Raw genomic sequence first — 22,490 nt, 5'->3', positions numbered from 1 at the left:
CAGCTTGATATCATTCCATTTAAATTTCAAGTTGCATGTTAAACTTTGAAAGAAATTGTAATATTTGTCTTACTGCCCCAAGCTTTTTATTAGTGATAATATCATACAAGAGGGGATGCACAAACCTGGAGGGACGGAGAGCAGCAACAGCTGGAGGAAATGAGTTGAAAAATGTCAAAAAAATGGATGTTGACATTCTTCTATTGCTGTTCTGTGTAATATTCTTCTTTTTCAATGATCAAAATGTTCAAAATCTGTTATAAAGTGAAAAAAAACATTTCAAACAAGAAATCATTCAAAAAATATAATACAAACAATAATACAAATTATTATTGTTTGACAAAAATGTTGTAAAAACACGTTGATTCTTATACGGGTCATTTTTGACCCACTTATGGAAGAGTGTAGGGTCCAATCACTGGAGCATCTAAGGGTTAAAGATCCTTTGGCCATTTTCAACTTGAACTAGGCTCTTCTGCTAGCCGTCCACAAGATTCTGGTTTATTTTTGACTCTTCTCTAGACAGAATTGGTGAATTTCAACTAAACGTTCCGACTCAGAGTTCTTTCTTCAGGTTCTTGATGTGGTTTAAGTCAGAACTTTGGGGAGACCAGTCTAAAACCTTCATTCTAGCCTGATTCAACCATTTCTTTACCATTTTAAAGTGTGTTTGTGCTAATTGTCTTGTTAAAATACACAACTGTGTCCAAGACGCAACTTCCTGGCTGATCATTTTAGATTTTCCTAAAGAATGTGGAGGTAATCCTCCCTCTTGTTTATTATTACATTTACTTCATGTAAAACAGCCCCATAGCATGATACTGCCACCACCATGTTCTATGGTAGGCTTGGTGTTTTTGGGGTTCTCTCCTCGAAAACATATTTCTGCTCAGTTTTTGTTCCATCTGACCATAGAACTTTCCTCCAGAACGTCTTTTCTTTGCCCATGTAATCACCAGCAAACATAAGTGGAGCTTTAAGCTTCTAGAGTAACGAATCATTGAAACCTAAGTACAGTCAAGATGTACAGCCATGAACAAAAGTTGTCAACAAAATCCTGTACATTTAGGTTAAGCTAATCATATATGCAGATGATGGTGAGTTCTATATGGACACCTCTGAACAAAAGTGAGTATAAAACAAGTTATCATTCTTAACCAAAATCACATAAAAACACAATGACTCTTACACGGGTCATTTTTGACCCACTTATGGAAGAGTGTAGTGTTCAATCACTTGTAAGAGTTAAACACTGGATTACATTTCATTTCAACAAACGCTTTCTTTCTGTGTCCAGTTCCATATGTTACAGTGCATTTCATTTTAGTAGAAAACGGCCCAGTAAATATAATTTTCCAAGTGCTACAGTTCAAATAGTTATTAGCTGTCTCATTGGTGTCTCCAGCTCATATTTCTGTCCTCTTCTGCTCTCCCTGTGATCTATTAATGCTCTTCCTCTCACTGCGCATCACAAACTCAAACAGAGCTGCTGAGCGACACCGAAACCAGCCGCCTTTAAATTTCTCTCCTCGGCGAGAAGCAACCACCGACTTGGACTGAAAAATACACATTTATGGGCGTCATCTCTGCGACGCACACACTCCCTGCTACAGTCAAGTGGGTAAACGTGACACGACTTCCTGCTGCCATCCTCATTTTTTTTCTTGGTTTCATCCTTGATAAGTTTTTGGCTCGCTCATCAGATCTCTCCTCTTCCTGTGAATCTCTTATTTAATCTGTAGCTTAAATGTTAAATAACACTGTGGGAGAAACTGCACAGCGTAATCTCTGTCAAGTGTTTAAGGAAATGTTGGCAGTGAACTGGAGCTCAGGAGTTGTATCGCGGTGATGACGGGCCGGATTAGACTGAGTCATGGTGGACCAGACAGGCTTGGAAGTGGACTTTTATGCTCTCATTAGGCTTGTAGGGAGATTTTTAGGTGGTTTTCAGACACAACAATGCTTAAATTACAACCGCAGATTTCCAGGGATGAACTGTGAATTTACTAAAGAATAGCTCCTTGTGATTTAGCATCTCATTTTCAAGCACATAACATACTTTACAGATACACTAATACAAAGCAGCACATCTACCACCCTCAGATCTAAGGTATTTTACAAGAAAAAGTTAATACAAAGACCCAGACAGCTTAGATCAGAGACCATTTGATCGACTTTTTCAATATTCCAGATTTTGAATCAATGACATGATGAGAAATAACAGTGAAAATTTCAGGCTTTTATCTTTAATAGTTCCTCAGATAATGTTGTTTAAACTCAGACTCAAATTTCAATGTGTGAAAAAAAACATGCTGAATGTGGGTCTCGGAAAATACTCAATACATTAAAGTCAAGTTTCACATCAACCTTCATAAATATCTACATTTTATGCGATGAAAAAATGTAGGTAAGTCAGATACAGTCAAGTAGAAATTGAGTTAAAATCAAGATGCTCTAACATGGATGTGAAGATCTACCAGAAACTGTTTCAGATCTGAAGGACTCTACTGAGTGAATCTGTCCTCTAGATTTAGGTTAAGCTGATCCTATACGCAGATGATGGTGAGTTCTATATGGACAAATCAGAACAAATCTATTTAGAAAAATCTAGAAAACAAAATACAAAATTAAGGGCTTTAAGGTTGGTTTCAGAAGTGTTTTGATTGACAATGTCAGCATAATCAATAATAAGTAGCAGCAACTGAGAAATTACTCTTTCACACATCACAAAGTTTTAACAGAATACAACTTCAATCCTACGCTAACGTCCTTGTTCATCTTGACATCCAGTTAATCTTTGGATAGATTTTATTATCCCAGTCCTTGTCCATAAATCTTTTCATGAACTTGTCCCTGACTGTTGTTGATATACTGTCTGGATATATTATTCCAGATAGTTTTCTGATTACTTTACCAAACACTTTAAAGGCCCATGTGGAAGTTGGCTTCTGCAGGTTTGTGTGCAAATTCTAGAAAATTGTACACTCTGAAGACAAAAAATTTATTAAAAGAACATTTTAGACTTGCTTTTAGCTGCAAACTGTTATTTAGGCTCCACTGTCATATTTAACAAGTACTTTTTAGACACTAGGTAAATACTAGACTGCACTTTGACTTTTAAAATACAGTCAGGGGTCATTTTTGGTCTGTTTTTTAGAAAGGTTGAGGGCAATAATTTCAAAGGGAGGGACTCACGTGCACTAACATGGATGGTCTGCACAAAAACTTCATTTTCTGCTAAGGACACCATTGCTTCACTATATTTTACACATGAAATAGTTGTTTGCTGCTATTTTAATGCTATATTTATGCTCAAAATCCTGCATATTGCACCTTTAGATCATCCTTTTATTAAAAACTCCAAGTTTGGTTTAGCCACTTATTCTATCTGCTTTCTCTTACAAAGTTCTTTTATCATAATTTTCTGCACTTTTTGCAGCACTTCTCTCTAAATAGGTGCTAATATTTATTTTTTTTTACACTGAGTGTGGTTCCCTGTTGAACAGCATTGCAGCAATTAACTTCTCGGCTCTTCGTTATCACCTGCAAATGAACCAGTCAGGTCCGTGCTCCACATCAGCTGCTTCCCCGCTAATGATATCCTTCCTCCGATCGGAGGCTGCACTCGAGGAGAGTGGAGTTCTGTCATAGCGCTCATTTCTTAATTAGCGCTAGATTCTTAACTGAGCCTCGATAGCAGCTGCAGGCGTGGTTGCTAGGAGATTTGTGACACGGAGACTCTGGATCTTTTTATTGTGATAAAAGGAAGGCGTTACAGGATGTCAACAAATGCAACAAACGCTTTTTATTCTCTAATTGACGTTGATGTTTGAGAATAACCCAAGAAAAGCTCATGCAGAACCGATTGTTGGCAGCTGTATGCTGAGATGTGCACAGACACCCTATGCATGCAGTGTTTTTTGAGTCAAAAGATGGGTTTTGTGTTGCTGTTTCTGATGCTCTCGAAAGCAAGTTGTGTATAGACGTAATGTTTCGGTGCAGAAGCCAACACAGAGGAACATCTTTTCTTTTGTGCCCCATCTTACTGTCAATTTTTTTTCTTTACATCGAGTATGAAATCAGTGTATTCAACACACGAATACACAAGCATGCTCTTCTTCTTTTTGTGCGTCTTTGTTGGATCTCTCGCTCACGTGGACTCGTGCAGCTCAGAGTTTGGCTGGGAGGCTGCCAACATCGCTCAGTCTGCATCTGCCAAACAGTGTGGCGAATGGAAGTGTCTGACATTCAGTTGCGACAATCCCAACAACACTGATCAAACAGCAGATACAGAGCTTACAAACACACACACAAATACCACATATACACACACATACAGCGCTGTGCTTATCAGCAGCCGGCAGCACAGGTCTGCACTCTCTAAGTTCATTTCAATATATGGCGAATTCAATGGCACTTCACTTCACTCCGGTCTGAGTCACTTTGATTCCATTTGACTCACTTCACTTCAGCTCAGTGTAATTTAATGCATTCACTGTAATTCTCCGCTCAGAAGAAATGAGCCTCAGAATGTATTTTCTGTGCGGTGTTTGATAAAGTCCATCTGATCTCCGCTGAGGAGGTGTTCGACTCCAAGCTGTGGTCCCTTTAAATCACATCTGGACATAAAGCTGCTGTGAAATGCACGTTAATGACACGTTTAACAGTTTCCTGACATGTAACAGCAGCAATCCTCACAAATCACCTTCACATTTGCATATAAATGAACATCCATTTTGTCACGTTGTATAGATGCGGTGATTCTACAGCTAACAGCTTTAAATAATTTAACGGCATTTTGCCTTCATTCAGCTGTTGGACCAGAAGAAACGCTCTTATTCAGATTTAGTGTACAGCAGAAGTGAGTACACCCTTGTGCAATAAATGGCAAATGATTCGACAGTAATTGCATTACTTCAATTTGAACGGTGGACTATTTGCTCCTATGCAAACAGTGTAGATTTACTGTATTAAAAATATAGGCCCTGCAATAGGAACTAATGCAACAAAAGTCAGGACATTGTTGCACAAATTTCTATAGTTGTTTAGCTGCTATTTGCTGAAGAGATAGAATCACTCTATGATTCTCTTTAAAACACCCCATAGGTGTTCTGTTGGATTCAAACTCGGCAAAATTCTTGTCCAGGTCGTAGTTTTCCCTTTGTTCTTGTGTACAAACTCTTGTGTGATGTTCATGCTGAAATATTCCTTATCTTCTGCAGATTGGGAGTCATCTTGCCAGGCAGATATTCATGATGGCATCTATAAATGACATCTTCCCAACATTTCTTTGAGTAATACAACCCCATATCATCACATTATCGTCTCCGTGTTTAACTGTCAGGACTGTACATTCACTGTGGTTGTTCTGGTCAGGAGGGACACAGAACAACCACAAAGAGACACAAAATGATCACAAAGAAACACAAAATGACGCTGCGCTTCCCTGTCAGGGCTATAATTTTGATTAGATTTCCTCTTCAGTAACTCTTGGAATTACACCATAATTGAATTATTCTGCCGCTCACAGTTTGCAGGAGTGGTATGGAAAGTGCTAAACTGTGAAGTTTTCCCTCTCATTAACCAAAACTACCATCACAAATTCTAACCAAGTGTGCTGGTTGCCTGTCTCTAACCATACAGTACTTGAAGTGATGAGAAAATGGCAATGATGCTGTGTTTCGGAATGGTAGGAGATCATTTTCATGGATCTACACCAGAAATTTGCCCAGCTTTCATCAAAATTTAACTAAGTTCTGTTTGAACATTCTGCAAACGAAAAGGATATCACTGAAAGCATGACATCTTAACTCACTCATTACACTCTCGCATCTGTGCTTCACTGTCAGGATTATGTATTTACTTCCACAGTAAATGCATAACTTCCACAGTCCTGGTAAAGAAAGAGACAAAATGACCACACAAAAACAAAAAAATGATTACAAAGAGATACAAAATGCCTCTGTGCTTAACTGTCAAGACTAATCATTCACTGTGATCTACCACATCCGAAGAGACACAACATGACAACAAAGAAACACAAAATGACAAAATGTCCACAAAGAGACACAAAGTGCCTTCGTTCTTCACTGTCAGGACTAAGCATTCACTGTGGTTAAACTGGTTAGAACAGACACAAAATGGCAAAAAAGAAATACAACATTACCACAAAGAGACACAAAATGACAACAAAGAGACACAAAATGCCTTGGTGCTTCACTGTCAGCACTATGCACTCATTGTCATCGCCCTGCTCAGAAGAGACACATGACAACAAAGAGACACAAAATGACCGCAAAGAAACACCAAATGCATTAATTCTTCATTCTCAGAACAAGGCATTCATGGTAATAGGCCTGGTCTGGTGTCACACCAGACATGCTGGACCCCATCTGAGCCCAACCAGTTTTTCTTGGTCTCAACTGACTAAAGAATGTGATCCAATCATCATTTCTTTTCATTTTATACATTTGTAATGAAGAGCAAGCAAGGGTCTATAGATGTTGGTGTTATGAAACTCTGTTTTTTAAAGGTTTTGTGGAAATGCAAGAAGTATTTTAAAGAATGCACAGAATAACACTTGGAGTAATCATTAGCCTAGATTGGTTGTCAGATTGTCTTTGACAGCAATTTTTGAAGAAAATGTGAGCAATGTTCTCCTGTAGCTTGTCAGTATTCTGCCAAATGTTGATCCTATATGACCTCTAGTCTCAAACAGTAGAAATAAGATTCTTTCACTTTGTCATTCTGGCTGGTAAGATGTCGAGTAACTTTAAACTTCTTGTCTTGATGATTCCGCCCCCTGCATCGGAAGCCTTCACTCTTCCTCCAGGTGAGGAATCAGATCGGGATCTTCTGGGGCTTCGCCATCATTAGATGAACTCCTCGTTGAGCTTTCCATCTACGGGAAACCGACGAGGAGCAACGGCTTCCCTCCTAAGCCATTCAATTCATTCAATAAGCCGTTTGTAAAACAAGGATTTCCATTTGCATTTGGGAGCCAAAAAAGAGAAGATCCTGAGATTGTGGATTACTCCCCTGGCTTTGCTTTTGAAAGGAAGAATTAAGAAGAGGAGTTTTGGGAGCTTTACAGGGCAAATGGAATTCGAAGTACCATGAGTGTGTGTTGAACCTTGCAGGAGTTGTGTGTCTCGGTCTATTTTTTCTCGCTCTGTGTGCACTACAGTGATTTATAAATGAATGTGTGCAGGTGTGAACTTTCCACAGTGTTTCTAACAGTGACTGAGTCTAAAAGTAAAACACTGGAGGGTTTTACTTCATGAAATACACATCTGCAGTTACATACTCTGTAACAGTTTGTTGATTATTTTTATGACCTGCACAATTTTGATTCAGTTTGTCCTTCATTCAAAGTCTTTATAGACATTTTTTAACAATAATGAGGTAGTTTAGCAGCTCTTTGAATTAGCAGCAGACAACAACATAATACAGTTATTATATTATTTGTACAATCCATATTTCCTACTAAAAATATAGATTTGGTTTGATATTTCATCAACTTTTAACATCAGTAGAATTTGATGTGTAGCAAGTTTGACAAAACAATGTTCCAGTTTTTTAATGTTTGACAAAATGGCGATGCAGACTCATTGGTAGAATCAAGCTATTTTCATCCTATGTGCAAAGTGGTTTATCTATAAAAGTCATCTCCTCAACATCTTTTGCACTAACACAGCCCCATATCAAAACATTCCCACCGCCGTGCTTCACTGGCAGGACTATGTATTCACTGTGGTCCTCCTGGTCAGAAGAAACTCAAAATGACTACAAAGAGACACACAATGGCTCCGTTCTTAACTGTCAGAGCTATGCATTCACTGTTGTCAACCTGGTCAGGAGAGACACAAAATGACCACAATCAACTGCAAACTGACTGTGCAGTAGCATAACATAGCACAGCAAATATTTTCAAACCAGGATGGCATGGTGGCCTCAGAAAGTTGTATATATGTGGATGTATCCATATTTCCTACTAAAAATACAATCTTTGTTGGACGTTTCACCAACTTTTGAGGCTCTAGCATCAGTAGAATTTGATGTGTGGCAAGTTTGGCAAAATGGTGATGTGGACTCATTGGTAGAATCAAATTATCATCATCATATGTCCAGAGTTACAAGATGTTGTCTTCATATAGACACTTACAGGAACTTTCTGACGGCCCAGTACCACTCTTGTTTGAAAATTTGACACTTTTTTTCCATTTTCTAAAATCAACAGTTTAAAAAATGGCTTCTGCTAGAGCCATTCAATGATTTGGATGTGAGTGAAACAACCTTTTCTGTGTCCCCACCAAATGCCATGTCTCTGGGAGTTATATTCCTGGATATATTGTCTGAAAACAAACAAAAAAATGTCAAAATTCAGCCAAAATCGGAGACGGTAAAGCAGCAACAATGCAGTCTACTTGTAACAGAAGAAATAAAAAAGGATTGCACAGTATGAAAGAAAAAGATTGCACCATATATAGTAAAATGAAAGGTGATTATTGACGTAGTATTAAAAATAATGCAAGGTAGGAATGTGAGCTAAAAAAAAAAATTAAAGAAACTTTGTGAACTTATTGGAGGAACTGCAGCACGTTTTCTTGATTGTTGGAAAACAAAACAGACTTTATTGAGGTCCTGGAATAAAAAGTTCAGAGCTTCACAGTTTAAAATGTGCATTATATCAGCTGATATTTGTTTCTACAGGTGCACCCATTTATGAGGCTCATCCCATTTGATCATACTTACTAAAAAAGCTGCTTATTGACATCCCTGCACACATGATAAACACTAGTTTCCCAGTTCCTGATGACTGCGTGCTGTTTGTGCAGCCGCCCGTGATGTTTACAACACAAACCAGCATTTAACCTTAAATTAATGTGACTGTGGCTGCTGAAAATGAGACCACTTTGGCTCATAGCGAGTTTGGCAGTATTCAAAGCCACTGCCGTGTTGTGGATTTGGCTTATTCGCCTTGTTTTCAGTAAAGGGAGATGAAAGCAACACAAAATACTGAACATGTCCTTTTTGACTGGTCCAGCTTTGGGTGAGGGTATGTAGTTGTGACCCTGAGTGGAGAGAATATGATGTTCACATGCACAAACAGAAGAATGTAATTCTTCCAAAACCCAGTCAGAACCAAGTGGTAGTTTTCCCTTTGTTCTTGTTTAGAAACTCTGGTGTGATTTGTGCTTTGGATGCTTCTCATGTTGGAATATTCTTTCGCTTCTGCAGGCTGGGAGTGAAGCAGGTGGGAATGCTGTCTCCCCAACACCTTTTGCACTCGTACAGCCCACATCAACACATTCCCACCTGCTTCACTGTCAGGATTATGTGTTCTCTGTGGTCGTCCTGATCAGGGGAGACTGAAAATGAAACGCCTCCATGTTTAACAGTCAGGACTATGCAGTCAGTGTTGTCGACATGGTCAGAAGAGACACAAAATGACTACAAAAACACACAAAATGATCACAAACAGACACAAAAGCCTCCGTGATTCACTGTCAGGACCAAACATATACTGTGGTCAACTTGGTCAGGAGACACAAAAAATGACCACAAAGACACAAAATGCCTCCTTGTTTAACTTTGGGACTATGCATTTACTGTGGTTGACGTGGTCAGAAGACACACAACATGACGACAAAGAAACGCAGAGACACAAAATGACTACAAAGAGACATGCAATGCCTCTGTACGTAACTGTCAGGACTATGCATTCACTGTATTTGACAATGTCCGAAGAGACACATGACAACAAAGAGACACACAAAATGACCACAAAGAGACACAAAATGACCACAAAGAGACACAAAATGGCCTAAAAGCGACACAAAATGACCATAAAGAGACATAACATGACCACAAAGAGAAACAAAATGACCACAAAGAGACACAAAATGACCACATAGATACAAAACAGCAACGAGACATTCAGTGCCTCTGCGCTAAACTGTCAAGACAATGCATTCACTGTGACTGACGTTTGAAGAGACACATGACCACAAACAGACAAAAAATGACCACAAAGACACATGATGTGATCACAAAGAGACACAAAATGACACAAAGAGACACAAAATGACCACAAAGAGACACAACATGACCATAAAGAGACACAACATGACCATAAAGAGACACAAAATGACCACAAAGAGACACAAAATGACCACAAAGAGACACAAAATGACCACAAAGACACACAAAATGACTACAAAGATACATGCAATGCCTCTGTGCTTTACTGTCAGGATGGCGCTTTCACTGTGATTGACTTTCGAAGAGACAACATGACCACCAAGAGTCACAAAATGACCACAAAGAGAAACAAAATGACCACAAAGAGACACAAAATGACCACAAAGAGACACAAAATGGCTCCGTACTTCACTGTCTTTTTTTCTTTCCTTTTTCTAGGGCCACTACTTAAGAATTTGGCCTCTGATGGAACCATTCAATGATTTGAGTCTGTTGGAAACAACATTTTCTGTGTCTTCACTAAATTTCATGTCTCTGGGAGTTATATTTCTGGATATATTGTCTGAAAACAAAAAAAAATCCCCATACTCAGCCAAAACCTGAGTAACGATGTTGCCTAAGATGACACAGACTGAACCAATAATAATGTTTCTCCCTGAAGTACCCTGTATAATCGCACTCTTATTAGAAATAATGGTAATTCAGTCTTGCCCAGATGTAAACACACTATAAGCATGTAAATTAAAGAAGTTATGGCCTCAGGTAAAGTTCTTAAAAGCTGAAGGAAACAAACCTGGCAGCCTTTCCAAAGTGTGCATAAATAGTTGGGAGTGATAGTAATCTTTTAATTATGTTTTCAATCTTTGATGTACAGGACTAATTAGCACCTTGTGGACTGCCAAAATCCTCTTTTTTTAGTCATCTGCATCAATGTTTAGTTGAATAAGAACAATGGATGTGAATCTTAAGGACAAATCATGGTCTGTCTTTCGATTAGACTGGTTTAGCTAATGGTAAATAGCGACATAAAACTTCCATTATGGCTTAAAGTTGGATCCGTTCCTTTACCGAGGACAGAGTGAGTCTGTTTAATGTCCCAGCGCAGTTTGATGGGGATGAGTCAGATTCTATTTATGATTATATCTGCACAATTTAACAGTTTTTGTGCTCCTTGCAATGAAGGTTGGTCAACATTTACATCCCGCATTTTCCTAAGACAAGGTGAGACGAGACGACTTCCTGTCATCTCATTTCATTTTCATTTCTTCATTCATTTGGACGGGACAGTGCATATTCATGAACGAACAATCTCAGAAAGTTTACACAAGGTTGCCCTAAATAAGCTGGATTTAACATAAGGCTAATTTCCATCCGTTGTCCCAAACATAAAAAAAAACATACAGATGTTGAAGAACAATACATAATCAACATTTGGCACAAAACTGTCTGAAGTTCATATTTTGAAAAACGTTTCTTTTATCCTTCTCACATATTCCCACATATTTTTTTCTAATTTGTAAACTTGAGACAATAAATCTTTGTGACAACTGATGTTTTTTTTAAAAATGTCTTTCTGTGTATCTGAACTATTGTAAAGAAACGTAATACAGAAACATCCATGTGAAGTTTGTACCAGTGGTTTCAGATATTTTCGAAGACAAAACATTAAAATACAAATAAAAAAACATCAAATTACAGCCAATTATAGTAGCAGTGTCTAATATTTTCATGTGTCTTTGTGTCTCTGTGGTCATTTTGTGTGTCTTTGTGGCCATTTTGTATCTCTTTGTGGTCATTTTGTGTGTCTTTGTGGTCATTTTGTGTCTCTTTCTGGTCATTTTGTGTCTCTTTGTGGCCATTTTGTCTTTGTTGTCATTTTGTGTCACTTTCGTTTTGTGTGTCTTTGTGGTGATTTTGTGTGTCTTTTTGGTGATTTTGTGTGTCTTTGTGGTGATTTTGTGTTTCTTTGTGGTCATTTTGTGTGTCTTTGTGGTCATTTTGTGTCTCCTTGTGGTCATTTTGTGTGTCTTTGTGGTCATTTTGTGTCTCCTTGTGGTCATTTTGTGTGTCTTTGTGGTCATTTTGTGTGTCTCTGTGGTCATTTTGTGTGTCTTTGTGGTCATTGTGTGTCTCTTTGTGGTCATCGTGTGTTTTTGTGTGGTCATTTTGTGTTTTGTTCTTGTCCTGTTGTGTCTCTTCTGAGCACGTTAGCAATAGTAAATGCATAGTCCTGACAGCGAAGAACATGGCCATTTTCTGTTTCTTTGTGGCCATTTTCTGTATCTTTGTGGCAATTTTCTGTCTCTTTGTGGTCATTTTGTGTCCCTTTGTGGCCATTTTGTGTCCCTTTGTGGCCATTTTCTGTTTCTTTGTGGTCATTTTGTGTTTCTTTGTGGCTTCTTTCTGTTTCCTTGTGGCCATTTTCTGTCTTTGTGGCCATTTTCTGTCTTTTGTGGTAATTTTCTGTCTTTTGTGGTCATTTTCTGTCTCTTTGTGGTCATTTTGTGTATCTCTGTTGTCATTGTGTGTCTTTGTTGTCATGTTGTGGACATTGTCAATCACAGTGAATGCATAGTCCTGACAGTAAAGCCCAGAGGTATTGCATGTCTCTTTGTAGTCATTTTGTTCAGTACGGCCTTGAAGTCAGGATGTGGTCGGCCTAGCTTAGCGTTCCCATTCCCAGATTCCGTTGTATCTCTGCTCATTCTCTGCAACAGAATAAACGTAGTCGAAAGAAATTAGAACAATAAGAGAATGTTTAATGTCACCACCAATCTGGTTTGTAATCAGGAAAATCTCGCCAGGGGACCAAAACGCTATGGAAAGTGAAGCTACGGCGTTGAGCTAGTGCTGCATTTTTTCGCCCTCTTGTGTTCTTGTCCTTGAAGCTTCCGGTGTCTCGTTGCTTCTAAAAAACACTCGCAGCTTTGAATGTAACTCAACAGCAGACAGATGAGTGGATTCCTGTAGTTGCTTTTTCCCTCCCATGTCCTTGTAATCTTTTTTTTTTTCTCGACTCAGACTGTGACAATAGTCTGTGTCACTTTGCCTCATGCGAAGGTTCCTTCAAAGTCGCTGTAATATTCGCAGAGAGTCCCGGCGTTCTGGTTTGATGCAGCTCATTGTTGTTTGTTTAGTCTGACGGTGGCTTTCAGATCGAGAGCTTCCTCCTTTTCTTTTCCTAAGTGCTTTCCTTCTCGCTCGTCCTTGGCGGAACACACTTGATATGCAGCAGATCTTATAAAAGACTCCACTCCTGAGTTTGTTCTTAAAGCTTCACGAGATGATTGTTATTTAGCCTTTGGAGATGGACGAAAGAAAGCCAGAGTGCACGTTAATGTATATTCTCAGTGTGACATTGGCTCTGGATTCTGATCAAGTGATTTTAAGGCTGCGAGCTGCTGGCGGTTTTCCTCCTGTGATGCTACGCTGATCACACGAGAGCTGGGAGGAAAATTACAGTGTGAAGTTGAGGAGATTAACCACTTGAGCAGCTTGTCTCGCTGCAGGGCAGAACTCAACATGCTCCTCCTGAACAGAAACATACAGCAGTCCCACTTTTTTACCACTTAATTACTTTGCCTTTGGCCCCAAAGAGCATAATTCAGGTTGTTTTATTCTTTTTAATTCAGGACTAATCGATATTTTTATGTAGATGATGCACTGTCACCCGAGGTCCGTTTCATGAAGCAGGTTCAACAAACTCTGAGTTTAACCCTGAACTCTGAGTTGATCTACTCTGAGATAGAAAACTCTGAGTTTTCGGTTTCACAACGGCTGATTTGATTTGGTTTAATCAACTCGGAGTAGTTTCACCCGGAGTTAAGCGCGTGCACCACAACTCTGAAAAGCCAATATCAATGGAGCGCCGATTCGACGAGTCACCATGGCAACGGGGAAGCGGAGGACTACACCGCTTGAATTGGAAATCTTAATGCGCTTATATAGCGAGTTTGAACACATTTTAGAAAGAAGTGCAGCACCTGCAGCTGCAAAAGAGAGGGAGACGGTGTGGGAGAACATTGCTGCCTGGGTCAATGTGTAAGTTTAAATCACAATAATATTACAGGAAAACTGTTTGAATAGTAGCCTATTAAGTTATTTCATTTAGGTGCAATCCTGCAGGGGAGAAGCACATGTGGCAGCAGCTGAAGATGAAATATAAAAACATTTTTAAAACAGGTAAAAAGTCGGCATAATCTCATGGAGCTACCTCATTTTGATCATGTTTTACATTGTAAAGTAGCCTAAATATTAAGTGGCTGTTTTGACTGTGAATTGGTTTTATCCCACACATAGTCTAAATGTCTGCATCCATATCATGTTCTGTTAAATAATTAAGCCTATTTAAACTGACAGACTTCTACTCAGCCAACTATATATATATATATATATATATATATATATATATATATATATATATATATATATATATATATATATATATATATATATATATAAAAAACTTCTTATTATTCAGCGTTTGACCTTAACATGTAATTATTTTTACTGTATTGTAATCAGCTAAAAATAGCAATATTTTTTACAGATATTTGCTGTTATTTGTAGTTTTGTAAATGTATACTAGGGATTTAAAAATGGCAAATTATTTATAATCATACGGATTTTCCCTGTTTTGGTAAATTACAGATAATATTTAGTAAAATTACATTAAAAATTTTGATTTACATGTTGGCTGTTGAATGCTTTACCCTTAAATTACACTTTTTTTTTTACTACAATCAAGTAAAAAATATGATTTTTTTTGTACAGATATGTCTAATATACTGTAATACAGAATTGCAATAAAGAATATGATTATTTTACAGATATTTGCTCTTACTTGATATAAAATATTGAGCATTTTAAAATGGAAAATCATTGTTTGCAATATCATTTTACAGATTTTCCCTTATTTTGTTAAATTACACCTAATGTACAAAAGTAAAATTACAGAAAAAAAATATTAATTTACGTCTCGACTGTTTAAAAAAAAAACCCAAGAATCTCAATAATTTTCACATCAAAAATCTGTATTTTTACAAATAGTAATTCACTCTTTTACAATGTGTAAAATTGTGTAATATTACACAATGTTCAAATCCTCTAAAAAAAAATATAATCAATATACAGTTATTTGTTGTTATATTCACAGTTTTTTTTTTACAGTGTTTCTTGTGACAGTATTCTACATTTTTTCAACGTGCTATTTTTTTCTGGTACACTTGCTGCCAAATGTTTACTTATTTTTTCCCATATTTTTTCCAGTGCATTATATGGTGGCAGAGATGTGATTTTGCAGTTAAAAAGAGGAACAAAAGTGCATTTAGGGGTTGGAGATGATGATGATGCTCCGTGGATTTTCAGTCTTCATTCATTGTTAGTGAAGATTCGGCACCAAAACTACTTGTTTGGGTTTAGAAAAGGATCATAGTTTGGTTTAAAATACACTCTTTGGTTAGATTTACCAAGTTACAAAGCTCTAGTTTGTTTTTTTCATGGTAAGGAGTCCAACAGAGATTTTAAATAAACTCATTCACATGACCTCAGGAGATTACCGACATTATTGAGGTTACTTCCAGCTTATCAATGATTAGAATACATAATAACGCACCCACATACTGTATATACAGATGATATATAATGATAACAGTCTTTTATTGGGATCATAACATCCAAATTGGGTGGTTTGATAGAGATTGAACCAATCAGGTGGACACAAACAAGATATTAAATTAATGAAAACGTTGTTATAAAGCAATAATTTACCATATTTTTCGTAACTGAATCAGTGTCTAATGTAATGGCTGCAAATCACACAAAGCAGACTTCTACAAACTTTTACAACACAGTTCTTTTCTTCTTTGTTGGTGTACAAGTGTGTGTCAGCCAATGAGCAGACGGTGAAATGAGGGGACTAATAGTAATCAGGTAATGTCCCAGTCAGAGGGAGTGTTTGGACTCTTGTGGAGACCAGTTTATCGACTCCTTAACGCCGGCTTGGCAGCTCGTCTCCTGAAGTGCCAAGTGGTGATGTTTCTTGCCAAAAATGCATCACGGATCAATACGGCTTTTCAAACACGATGCGTTCGGGGATGCCAGGGTGAAACGGCGCGAATGTGCTGCTTAAGGACGCTGCTTTCCGCTCACAGCTTTTGTGGTGTCGCTGAATATTTCACCTCAGACTGGCAGTTTGTGTCGCCGCATTGTGTCTGTTTGCACGGTTTGTGAGAGTTTTATTTCATAACCATTATCTCGTCCTGCGCTCTTCCCTCGGAGGGCTCGGGATGCGATCCGTCATCCGGCGCTGACAGTCACACCCCGCAAAGACGGCCTCTTCGTTTCTGACTCGATGAACCCACGGTGGCGGTGCCAAGCGATGCTAAACGCTGCACCATCTTTCATGCCTTTTCCCGTCCCATCCTCCTCCAGCGGAGTGTTAGCTCATCAGAGCGGCCCTGTCTGCTGCCTGCCAAAGCCATCATCTACATCACCACACTCCAGCGGAAACACAATCACTGCTTTCTATGGAAAAACCAAACGCCAGGGTATAATAGAAGCAATATGTTTCTCTTCTGTCTCTGTTCAAACAATGTGGGTGGATTGGCGAGAGGAGGGTAGAAAGTTAGAAGCAGAACGAGTCGGGTTCGATGGAAACTCAGCAGCTAGTTCAGGATCTGCTTTTGAAAACAAAAATAGAGTCGGCTCTTCAGGGATGCCCAAAAAAATCATTAGTTTAATGAACTTCCAAGCGACTCGGTTCAATATTCTTCCAGCTGGACGCCAGAAAGAAGGTTTATCAGAGTTTTCCTGGAGAGTAAGTGGTTCTCTCCAGTAAAAAACCCATATTGTGCTTTTTGGGTTTCTCCCTTTTCTTCTGTGTCATAAAGCTGCTTTTTTGCGAATGTAAAATATCTGCAAACTCACAAATCCCGAAGTTCACACCAAATGCAGTTATTCTGTCCCATTGAAAAAAGTTGTTTACCTGCATGAAACACCTGAAACCACATAATTTCCTCAGCTGCTTCTGTTTAAACTTTTAGATATAGAGTTGTTGTGCATGAACAAAGACTGTATATGAAAAATGGACAAAGCCTCCATGTCTAAAAAGTAAAGCCTTAAACCTGCATTCAAATGATTTTCTTCAGTAAAGTCTCGTTAAATCTGCTGCCACAGCTTTTTGCTGTGCTTTCAATCAGTTTCCGCCTGCGAGTGGAGTTTCCCCAGCAGTAATGTAAGGGGGTAAGGAGTCCAGGATAAACTACTAAGTGTTGTTGGGTTAAAGCAGCATTAAAGAATTCATATTATGCTTTTTGGGTTTCTCCCTTTTCTTCGGTGTGTCATTAAGCTGCTTTTTTGTGCATGGAAAATATCAGCAAACCCCAAAGTTCACCCAAATTTAGTTATTCTCTTCCACAAAAAACAGGTTTTTTTGCCTTTTATGATAGGTGCAGTGTAGACGGACAGGAAAGGGGGAAGACATGCAGCAAAGGGCCACGAGCAGGAATCAAACCCGGGCCGCTGCATTGGAGACCAGCCTCTGTACGTGGGTCACCTGCTTAACCCACTGAGCTATACGGGCACCTGGAAAGCTGTTTTTTACCTGCATGAAACACCTGAAACCACAGTATTTCCTCACCAGAGCTGCCTCCATTTATACTCTTAGATACGAAGTTGTCAAGCGTAAATATTGACTGTATATAAAAAGATGAATGTAGCCTCCAAATCTGAAGATTAAAGCTTTAAACCTGCATTCTGTCTAACAGCCAGCAAGGGGCGACTCCTCTCGAGTCAGTTTGTATAGAAGTTTATGAGAAAATTAGTCACATTCTCACTTGATTTGTTACCTTAATAAACAGTTTCCTAATAAATTTATGGTTTCATTTGCTAGTTTGAAGACTTTTCATATACAACACAGCATTAATTTAGTAAAATATCATCCCATTTAGAGAAAAACTGACGTTAAACCTTGCAACCCCTTGCTCATTATGTCCAGTTTTAAAGACCAACATGGCACCCGCCAGATCCCAAACTTCAGACTTCTAAATGGTAGTTTACAAACCAATGGGTGGTCTTAAAGTTGTTGCATCCATCTTTTATACAGTCTTTTTATATAAGCACTTTTAGCTTGTGTTCACTGGGTTAACTAGTCAACCAGAGCAGACTGGGTTTCTTGATAGTGGTACCTCAGATAAAATAGGTACTGTTTGATTAGAATAATGCGCTTTTAAGCTATTTTGTAGCTTAATTCGGCAAAAAATCCATACTAACCTTTTAGCATATTATAATTCAAGTGGCCTGAGAAGAAAGTAGATGTCTGCACCTCTTTGTGGTTCTGTTTTCAGGCCTGTGATGGGAAAAAGCAACCAAGTCCTTGATGAAACCACAGTGCAAATGGGGGACAAATTTAGGTTTGAATCCTGCATGAAGCCACAAATTAACTTTCCCTTTTAGCTTAAAGCATGTGCAGATTCCTGTGTACTGCAGTTTCAATGCAACATATTCTAGTAGACCCCCAAAATTAAAAGATATACCTGTAAATATACATAATATGGGTTCTTTAATTGATTTATTTCATCATTTGGGGGAAGAAAACAACATTAGCATACAGTTAGCTTAAAGTTGACTCATACATCCAGTCAAAATATACTGATATTAGCCTTAAGTTAATACAGAAACTTCTAGCTCAGTTTTGGGTGAAAGTAGATGTATGCACCTCTTTCTGGTTCTGTTTTCAGGCCTGTGATGGGAAAAAGCAACCAAGTCCTTGGTGATAGTGCAGTGCACTGGAGGACTTTCTCCAAAAAACTGAGTTTGAATCCAGCATGAAGCCACAAATTAGCATTCCCTTTTAGCTTGAAACACATTCAGATCCCTGCTTACCGTGTCTTTGTAAGGATATCTACTAGTAAACCCCAAAATTAAAAGATATACCTGTAATGTGCTGAATATGGGTTCTTTAATTGATTTATCTCATCATTTCAGGGCAGCAAACAACATAAACAAACAGTTAGTTTAAAAATGACCCGTACATCCAGCCAAAATATACTGACATTAGCTTTAAGTTAATATGGAGACTTTTAGCTCAGTTTTGGTCTCCACAGACTTCGAAGAAAAAAAAATCTTGTTCTTTATTTGCTAAGTGCACCACTTTCTGCAGGTAACACAAGGCTACTGTAACATGTACATGTGGCCCAAATATTTATTTCAATATTTTAGGATTTAGGATTTAAAGGTAGGCTAGTTCAAAAGATCTGGCTCGGCTCTCGGAGGTGATAGTGCAATAATAAAACACAACAAGACAGGAATTCAAAGTTGGTGTTAGTACCATATATTAAAGTGAATTTTGACATACAAAATATAACCATAAATTATAACCAGAAAGAGAAAACCCAAATATTTACAATCTGCAGAGATATTGTTTAAGTGCACTTGAGTGGAGTATTTACAAAATAATAATCAAAAACAAAAAACAGCTCAGTCCACGATGGGGAAACCAGTTTGGGATCTAGTCACACGCATGGATGGATTTAGGACTGCACAGTTCGGTCCAGACAGGTTGTTCAGTTCATTCTGACCGGGTATAATTCAAAGAGTCCTTGAAGGTCCCACACACAAGTTGGCCAATGTCCATAGGCCATAGGCCTCAGGCCTTGAGTGTGCGAGTGAGTGAGTGGGTGTGAGTAAACGTGGGGGTGGATAAAGGCTGCCACAGCCTCCTACCAGTACCAGCAGAAGGTGTAGACCGAGGTTCTGGGACTCCAGGTAACTTAGCTCCCCATCTGGGGATTACCCCAACAGGATGCAAGGGGACCTGGCCTAGATAATATATATAAACAGGACCATGCATCAGAAGTCATCAACACTAGCTAGTTCATTTCATAGAATCTCAATTATTGTTCAGTTACTTCCAATAATTAATTCTTTTCTTGTGTACACAGTATATAACATCAATGATTCATTCCATAAGTCAGTTCATCCCATTTGCAACAATAGAACAAATAGAAAAGTTCACAAAATCATTTGACCAATGTTTTGTCAAAATGCTATTAATATTTGACTGCTCTTTAACGTAAAGAACGATTATATTTGAATGAATGTGAGCGCTGAATTAGCATGTCAATGGCTAGGTGCTACGTAGCCAGTCTATAGAATTGCATCGGTGCGACATGCTAATGCTAAGCTAGCGCGACCAACAAACAAACATTTCAGACAGACAGACTCACCAATTCCTTTGACAATCCCGACATATACCGCGGCCAAACGGCTCCTACTCCCGCGGTAGGCGAGGACTAAAAAGAAGATAACCATCGGATGAGTATTTTTGATGTTAGAAAGGTTATTTTAATAGATCCAAGCTATACTGACCTGTAGCAACTATCCAGTGTGCTTCCCCAACACGCTACTGAAGGGGAACCAGCGCCGGGTAGCTTGTATCAAGCAGCACAGGCCGAGCGAGCGACGTGATTGGTCAGCTACAGCTGAGCGAGCAATGTGATTGGTCGGCCACAGCTGAGCGAGAGCAACGGTTTAACGGTCACATGACGAGAGTGACGTATAGAGAGCAAAGATGAAAGGTAAAAAGTCACATGACTAGGACGACGTATCGTATATTTTATTTTAAATGGATCTTCTATTATTTTAATATAGTCTAATTTAACCCTGGGTTACACTACATATTCCTGTCTTTATTGAATCGCTGTGTTGCACTAGAACACAGGAGGTTTAGATGCTGCTTCATACTTTATATTGAGTTGGTTTCTGTGTTCAGGTTCATCCAGTGATAAGTTGAATCTCTTTTCTGTTCTGTTATTCGCTGCTGTGGGTGACAAAAGGCGTAGGAGACAACAGCTGGGTGAACATGGAGCTCTTGTCACATAATATCCGCATCCGAGCTCATTGTTCCGCGTTCTTACAGCACATTTACATTTACTTAAAAGCTCTCCGAAAGCTGCACCAGCTGTCTAGTAATCAGTTTCTGTTTCTTTCCACTGTACGAGGTGAACTTTGAGTATGAGACTGTGTAAGCATAAGGTCGCCCTGTAGACAGTTGCAGTGCGTCGTGCTGTCAGGCTCGGCTCGCCGAGAAGCAAAGACGCCGCCGTCCTCGTTAGCGTCACCGTCACCTGTAGCTAATATCTTAATTATCTGGAAGCGACTGTAGCTCATCCTCGCACTTCTCAGCCGCCCTGCTACCAAATTACCCCCCGCCTCCTCTGCAGCTCCGTCTTTGTTGAACAGGAACAGCTTCTCGACAAGCTAACCAGATGGCAGGAGCCCGGCGGTGGCGCAGCGATCATTAACCTGCTGGGCTCGTGTCTTTGTGCACCTTGTCTCTTTTAATTCCAATCGCCCCTCTTGACTCCCGAATGTCACAACTTCCCCAGACTCTCAAACTTGGAGGCCCCTGAGTGCTGTGGAGCTGAGAGCTGTCTTTACAGGTTAGTCAGCTCTCGAGGACCGCCTGCTGCAGTTAATTAAAGCAACTAATGCACATTTTTGCCCTTTAGGTTTATTATAATGGGGCTCGGCTCAGAGTTCACCGGCAACTAACGGAGCTGTTTCTAAATCAAAGTCTGTCGGAGCTTAAAGTCAAGTTGTAAATCTTTAGAAAATCTGAATTCAGCATGAAAGTCTTCGAGCACTAAGAAGCCCAAAATCATCTGGTCTGCATATAGTTTTCAGCTTCAATATTCATTTATTTTTTTGTCAAAATGAGGTATTTTCCTTCCTAAAAACAAATGTTAAAAATCAATTTATTGATTGACAGAGAATCAATCTTCATTAATCTTTCTAATTTATCTGCTTTCTGCACCCCAACATGCAGTTTCTGGCTTTTTCGCATTTTTATCCACTTTTTGCTTAGTTTTCATTGCAACATAAAGTCCTGCACCTCTATGGAAACACATGGAGAGAAAATCATAATTTCTTGTATTCAATTTAATTTTTCCAAATGCTCCACAGCTGCTACCAACACTGCAAATGAAAACTTAAACTCCACATGCTATAGGTGTTTAACTTTTTATATTTTTACTGCCTCTACAGACATTTTTCACACAGCTCCAGAAAGATGTTTCACCATGCTGGATGTATCGTCCATCAGTTTGCTCCTCTGTTTGCTGTTTTTGATCCATGCTCCATTTATTTTATCGATCCAGTAGGTTTTACTTTCCCATCTGTTCCGTGGAAACACTGCCTGCAGTTCAACATGAATTTTTTTTATGTGACTAGTTTAACAAGTCTAATCAAGTTTGTCTTTTGTTTTGAGTGCTGCAAAAAACACTCGACACTGCACCTGAACGCACCATGCTGCTCTGCTAATGTGAAGGAAACAATAGAGTTTGAGTCAATATGGACGCTTACACTCCTGCGCTGCTGTTATTTCCCCTAATTAAAAGCACAGTTTCTTTTTTGGTTTGTTTTGGGTTTTTAGGAGTCTCCTGTTGGGAACAAAAACTACTTCGTTTTGTCAAATTCTTCTTTTTTAGCCCACATCTCACAAAATA

At 38.8% G+C, this 22,490-nt stretch overlaps 1 protein-coding gene and 1 long non-coding RNA gene across 2 annotated transcripts in view; one reads left to right on the top strand and one right to left on the bottom strand.

The window, feature by feature from the left end:
- sgcd (sarcoglycan, delta (dystrophin-associated glycoprotein)) overlaps window positions 1–22,490 on the top strand; it is a 471,411-nt gene that overhangs the window by 218,546 nt on the left and 230,375 nt on the right. The window lies entirely within an intron of this gene.
- On the bottom strand, window positions 19,293–20,375 carry LOC118469831 (uncharacterized). The gene is made up of 3 exons (XR_004846795.2): window positions 20,353–20,375; window positions 20,211–20,276; window positions 19,293–19,803 (listed from the first exon to the last, which is right to left on the bottom strand). It is a non-coding gene; the product is annotated as an uncharacterized LOC118469831 (long non-coding RNA).

Source organism: Amphiprion ocellaris, chromosome 14 (assembly GCF_022539595.1).
Source record: "Amphiprion ocellaris isolate individual 3 ecotype Okinawa chromosome 14, ASM2253959v1, whole genome shotgun sequence".
In the NCBI taxonomy this organism is placed as follows: Eukaryota; Metazoa; Chordata; class Actinopteri; family Pomacentridae; genus Amphiprion; species Amphiprion ocellaris.
The sequence above is the reverse complement of the archived record's forward strand: the minus strand, read 5'-3'. Positions and strand labels throughout refer to the sequence as shown.